General features: G+C 37.5%; 1 protein-coding gene and 1 long non-coding RNA gene across 2 annotated transcripts in view; one reads left to right on the plus strand and one right to left on the minus strand.

Moving 5' to 3' along the window:
* Positions 1-463: 463 nt before the first annotated feature.
* LOC127926817 (uncharacterized) lies at positions 464-1,218 on the minus strand. Its single transcript, XR_008125173.1, has 2 exons — positions 763-1,218; positions 464-585 (listed from the first exon to the last, which is right to left on the minus strand). It is a non-coding gene; the product is annotated as an uncharacterized LOC127926817 (long non-coding RNA).
* Positions 1,219-2,144: 926 nt separating this feature from the next.
* Positions 2,145-7,517, plus strand: part of LOC118382387 (zinc finger protein 660-like) — a 47,227-nt gene continuing 41,854 nt past the window's right edge. The window contains exon 1 of the mRNA XM_052512442.1: positions 2,145-2,151. The gene's annotated coding sequence lies outside the window, so the exon portion shown is untranslated. The remainder of the gene's footprint in view (positions 2,152-7,517) is intronic.

Genomic DNA, 7,517 nt, shown 5'->3' on the forward strand with positions numbered 1-7,517 from the left:
AACCTTCACCCCAGTCTGAAGTCCTGCGCACACTCTGGAGCAGGTTTTCATCAAGCATCTCTCTGACATCTACTGTCAACTGTGGGACCTTATATAGACAGGTGTGTGCCGTTACAAATCATGTCCAATCAATTGAATTTACCACAGGTGGACTCTAATCAAGTTGTAGAAACATCAAGGATAATCAATGGAAACAGGATGCACCAGAGCTCAATTTCAAGTCTGATAGCGAAAGGTCTGAATACTTATGTAAATAAGTATTTCTGTTTAAATTTGTGTTTTTTTTGCAAACATTTCTAAAAACGTGTTTTCTTTGGTATTATGGGGTATTGTGTGTAGATTGCTGAGGAAAACGTTTTATTTAATACATTTTGGAATAAGGATATAAAGTAACAAAATGTGGAAAAAGTCAAAGGGGTCTAAATACTTTCGAAAGCACTGTAGCTAATTTAGAAAAACGGGATTATCTTCTTGTCCTCCTTTTTAATGTTACAAATAACAATGAATATCAACAACTCTGTCTCTGTTATATGTTTCGTTCTAGTAGGCATTTTCCCATCTTGGAGTCTGAGACCTTGTGGAAATCTGTCGTAGAGAAGAATAATGTATGACAATTTAGACACTACGTTACCCTATAGTAGTTATCATCATCATGCTTTCCATGGTTTAAGCCTATAGCTAGCTAGGCCTTGCTAACTAGTTATTGTGTTATCCAGCTAGCTATAAAAGTGCATGCTAACACGAAAGATATGTATAACTAACCCAAGATTGACCACACCCTGTTTCCAATGGGGAACTTTTATTATGAAGGCAAGCCGTAAATTCCACTGATGTGGATAATCGTTATTGTGGCTAGCTTCACACAAAGGTGAGCCCAGCTAGCTAGCCAGTAGCGACCATATCATAGCTATTTGTCAGTTTCAGGTTAGGAAACTTAGCTAGCTACAGTAGCTAGTCAAGGTTAGAAAGCTACCTAGCTAATCCAAACAAAATTCAACATACTACATGGAAAGTATATTCTGTACAATGTGATATGGTAACTAGTTAGCAGGCCTAACAATAACGCCAGCTAACGTTAGCTAGCTACGGTTATGGCACTGCAGTTAGCCAGCTAGCCAAAATGCTAGCTAACTTCCTCGTTCAGCAGAATTCATGTATCCCCAAAATAAAACTAAACAAAATCAACGGAAAACGTACCTTTCTCTCTCCTGTCTTGACGTTTTTGCCTCGTCTTATGAGATGTTTTTTTCTTTTGCGACAATCTACGAGACTATATACTAGACATTTATAGAATAAATCATACATAGTTTGATGTTTCTGTAATTTCAATATATCTGTAATAAACGGTGAATTAGTTATTGTTGTATACAGGTTTAAATGACATTTGATAGATTATGTATTTCTATCAAGTCAACTGGAAATTCTACTCAAAACAGAGGTTGTAAAAGTATGGTAGACATTTATAGAGTAAACCATATCTATTTTCATGTGACAATCAATTAATTAGTTGTTGATTTTTGAAATTTTAAAAGTCTTTGGGCGAATGAATGAAATAAAACGAACTTTACATCGGTCTGCCTACTCATGTGATTTGAAAAAAACTTATCTTTATTTAACAAGGCAAGTCATTTACAAACACATTTTTATTTACAATAACGGCCTACCAGGGAACAGAACAGGGGGTTAACTGCATTGTTCAGAGAGAGAGATTTTTACCTTGTCATGTCGAAGATTCGACACAGCAACATTTCAGTTACTTGCCCCGCTCTTACGCTAATAACTAGGCTACCTGTGATGCTGGGATAGGTATTGTGAACAAGCCATTGCAGTTATGACATTGATAAAATAATGGCCATTTCAAGAGTGCATCACGGAATACTTTTTGGTATTTATTAGGATCCCCATTAAACGATATTGCGCTGCAAAGTGTCAGAATTGTTCACTTCTCTCATTGACTTCTCAAGACCAGGCTTGGTGCGCTTCACAAGCCTTCTCTGAAGTCTCGCGTTGTTACGTCTCTGTGTTTAGAAACTGGTAGTGGGGGAACAGGAAGTTCCGCGCAGGCGCACATCATTCTTCAGAATAAAGGATACGCCAAATTGTGCAGTCGAGACGACAACTTCTGTGTCCGTTTCTAATGTATGTCTACTGGTATGTAATAGCACGTTATAATATCGAAAGAACATGTCATAACATGCTAGGTAACAAATACGTCAAGGTATTATCACGTTTGATAAAGGTTTTATGTGCTATGTTTTGTGTCAAAATGCGTGAGTGAACGTGATAACTTTAGTCTGAGGGGATGTATATCATTTCGTCAAGGTAATTTCATTTAGGATCAATCTATTTGAGATTTCTGGGTTCGTTTTACATGTCGTTTTTGGTTTTGTGTCAAATTCACGAGGTGGTAAAATGGCGGTCTCCACTCGGTCTGCATCAACGGACTTCAGTGCAGGCAGTGAGGGTGCAGCAGAGAGACAATTTTACGGTTCCACTACTGTTTTGGAGCTAATTTGTAATGATTATCAGTTTTCTACATGTGTACTAATATTCAGACACATTAAGTTATCTTTATCTATAAATGTTAATATGGTGTGAACGGAAATACTATTGGTTTTTGATTGAAATGCAGTGAAGAAAATGTTATTCAGGAAAATAGTACATAGTGCTGCCTAAAACATACTGCACCTTGTACTAAATGGTTTTTGACATTTCTGCATTTATGTGAATTTGGGAAATTTACTATAGATAAGTGCGTTTTTGTACCTAATTTAAAGTGTATACTTTGTCTAATGTGAATGAATGTCTGATGTTTTTTGTCAATGCTTACTACCAGATCTATTGAAATGAGATCAGTGCTTGACTTGGACAGGAACTCACCGGAGCTGAGTACCGTCACCTCCAATGTTTACTGTTTGAGCTCATGTTCCTCTTATAGTATATTAGCTCAACAGTATTGTGGAACTCCTGTACCTAAATATAAACCATATTTTTAGAGAATTAAGAAATTGCCAGAACTGTCAAGACTAACTTTTGTATCTGTTTCTCTTTATTATTACTGGCTGACAGATTAGTCTGAGGCCGGTAACATCAACAGTGAGGACAAACCCAGCCTGCCTCTCCTTCCACACCGAGTCCAAACCTACAGTCACTGGGTCCTGATTGTAACAGTGGAGTCCAGTTTGCACTGCAGGATCCAGAGATGGCATCAGTGAAGCTGGAAGACTGCAGTCAAACACTGGAGCTGAATGTCAACATTAAAGATGAAGAAGAGGAGGAGAAGATTGGGAAATCTGTTAGTCATGGTAAGAGAAGGTTCTATCTAAGTTTGTTTCATTCCAACTTTCCACTGTGTATGAAAAGTTGCAGTAGAACTGTTTCATGATGAACTGTTTCAATGAGAAGGTAGATGTTATTTCATGTTACTGAGACTTGCATGGTTTGACACCAGTATTGTCAGCATTTGTTTTATTCACTGGGATATCTGGAGTGATCAGAGAGGAGACTAAAGAAGTGAAGTAGACAAACTGCCAGTGTTTTAAAGTTCTATGAAATGAGTCTGTAGTTTCTAACTCTTGTGATAGTGAGTGGAGGATTTATGAGATGAGATTTATGAGATACTTTTAGATTAGTTTTATTCCCCTTTGTATTGCACAGCCTGCTGATATGAATACATACAGTACCAGCCTACTGATATGAATACATACAGTACCAGCCTACTGATATGAATACATACAGTAACTGCCTACTGATATGAATACATACAGTAACTGCCTACTGATATGAATACATACAGTACCTGCCTACTGATATGAATACATACAGTACCAGCCTACTGATATGAATACATACAGTACCAGCCTACTGATATGAATACATACAGTACCAGCCTACTGATATGAATACATACAGTACCTGCCTACTGATATGAATACATACAGTACCTGCCTACTGATATGAATGAAGTACCAGCCTACTGATATGAATACATACAGTACCAGCCTACTGATATGAATACATACAGTACCAGCCTACTGATATGAATACATACATGTACCAGCCTACTGATATGAATACATACAGTACCAGCCTACTGATATGAATACATACAGTACCAGCCTACTGATATGAATACATACAGTACCAGCCTACTGATATGAATACATACAGTACCAGCCTACTGATATGAATACATACAGTACCAGCATACAGTACCAGCCTACTGATATGATATGAATACATACAGTACCAGCCTACTGATATGAATACATACAGTACCAATATTTTACCAGACTATGAATACATACAGTACCAGCCTACTGATATGAATACATACAGTACCAGCCTACTGATATGAATACATACAGTACCAGCCTACTGATATGAATACATACAGTACCAGCCTACTGATATGAATACATACAGTACCAGCCTACTGATATGAATACATACAGTACCAGCCTACTGATATGAATACATACAGTACCAGCCTACTGATATGAATACATACAGTACCAGCCTACTGATATGAATACATACAGTACCAGCCTACTGATATGCCTACAGCCTACTGATATGAATACATACAGTACCAGCCTACTGATATGTACCAGCCTACTGATATGAATACATACAGTACCAGCCTACTGATATGAATACATACAGTACCAGCCTACTGATATGAATACATACAGTACCAGCCTACTGATATGAATACATACAGTACCAGCAGTACCAGCCTACTGATATGAATACATACAGTACCAGCCTACTGATATGAATACATACAGTACCAGCCTACTGATATGAATACATACAGTACCAGCCTACTGATATGAATACATACAGTACCAGCCTACTGATATGAATACATACAGTACCAGCCTACTGATATGAATACATACAGTACCAGCCTAGTGATATGAATACATACAGTACCAGCCTACTGATATGAATACATACAGTACCAGCCTACTGATATGAATACATACAGTACCAGCCTACTGATATGAATACATACAGTACCAGCCTACTGATATGAATACATACAGTACCAGCCTACTGATATGAATACATACAGTACCAGCCTACTGATATGAATACATACAGTACCAGCCTACTGATATGAATACATACAGTACCAGCCTACTGATATGAATACATACAGTACCAGCCTACTGATATGAATACATACACTGATATGAATACCAGCCTACTGATATGAATACATACAGTACCAGCCTACTGATATGAATACATACAGTACCCTACTGATATGAATACATACAGTACCAGCCTACTGATATGAATACATACAGTACCAGCCTACTGATATGAATACATACAGTACCAGCCTACTGATATGAATACATACAGTACCAGCCTACTGATATGAATACATACAGTACCAGCCTACTGATATGAATACATACAGTACCAGCCTACTGATATGAATACATACAGTACCAGCCTACTGATATGAATACATACAGTACCAGCCTACTGATATGAATACATACAGTACCAGCCTACTGATATGAATACATACAGTACCAGCCTACTGATATGAATACATACAGTACCAGCCTACTGATATGAATACATACAGTACCAGCCTACTGATATGAATACATACAGCCTACCAGCCTACTGATATGAATACATACAGTACCAGCCTACTGATATACATACATACATGTACACAGTACCAGCCTACTGATATGAATACATACAGTACCAGCCTACTGATATGAATACATACAGTACCAGCCTACTGATATGAATACATACAGTACCAGCCTACTGATATGAATACATACAGTACCAGCCTACTGATATGAATACATACAGTACCAGCCTACTGATATGAATACATACAGTACCAGCCTACTGATATGAATACATACAGTACCAGCCTACTGATATGAATACATACAGTACCAGCCTACTGATATGAATACATACAGTACCAGCCTACTGATATGAATACATACAGTACCAGCCTACTGATATGAATACATACAGTACCAGCCTACTGATATGAATACATACAGTACCAGCCTACTGATATGAATACATACAGTACCAGCCTACTGATATGAATACATACAGTACCAGCCTACTGATATGAATACATACAGTACCAGCCTACTGATATGAATACATACAGTACCATACATGAATACATACAGTACCAGCCTACTGATATGAATACATACAGTACCAGCCTACTGATATGAATACATACAGTACCAGCCTACTGATAGAATACATACAGTACTGATATGAATACATACAGTACCAGCCTACTGATATGAATACATACAGTACCAGCCTACTGATATGAATACATACAGTACCAGCCTACTGATATGAATACATACAGTACCAGCCTACTGATATGAATACATACTGATATGTACCAGCCTACTGATATGAATACATACAGTACCAGCCTACTGATATGAATACATACAGTACCAGCCTACTGATATGAATACATACAGTACCAGCCTACTGATATGAATACATACAGTACCAGCCTACTGATATGAATACATACAGTACCAGCCTACTGATATGAATACATACAGTACCATACAATACATACAGTACCAGCCTACTGATATGAATACATACAGTACCAGCCTACTGATATGAATACATACAGTACCAGCCTACTGATATGAATAATACAGTACCAGCCTACAGTACCAGCCTACTGATATGAATACATACAGTACCAGCCTACTGATATGAATACATACAGTACCAGCCTACTGATATGAATACCAGCCTACTGATATGAATACATACAGTACCAGCCTACTGATATGAATACATACAGTACCAGCCTACTGATATGAATACATACAGTACCAGCCTACTGATATGAATACATACAGTACCAGCCTACTGATATGAATACATACAGTACCAGCCTACTGATATGAATACATACAGTACCAGCCTACTGATATGAATACATACAGTACCAGCCTACTGATATGAATACATACAGTACCAGCCTACTGATATGAATACATACAGTACCAGCCTACTGATATGAATACATACAGTACCAGACTATACAGTACATTCAGAAAGTATTCAGACACCTTGACTTTTTCCACATTTTGTTACGTTACAGCCTTATTTTAAAATGGGTTAAATAAGAAACGTTCCTCATCAATCTACACACAATACCCCATAATGACAAAGCAAACACAGGTTTTTAGAAATGTTTTCACATTTATAAAACATTAAAAACAGATACCTTATTTACATAAGTATTCAGACCCTTGGCTATGAGACTCGACATTGAGCTCGGGTGCATCTTGTTTCCATTGATCATCCTTGAGATGTTTCTACAACTTGCTTGTTGTCAACCTGTGGTAAATTCAATTGGTTGGACATGATTTGGAAAGGCACACACCTGGCTATATAAGGTCCCACATTTGACAGTGCATGTCAGAGCAAAAACCAAGTCATGAGGTCGAAGGAATTGTCCGTAGAGC

Source organism: Oncorhynchus keta, unplaced genomic scaffold (assembly GCF_023373465.1).
Source record: "Oncorhynchus keta strain PuntledgeMale-10-30-2019 unplaced genomic scaffold, Oket_V2 Un_contig_8393_pilon_pilon, whole genome shotgun sequence".
NCBI lineage: Eukaryota > Metazoa > Chordata > Actinopteri > Salmoniformes > Salmonidae > Oncorhynchus > Oncorhynchus keta.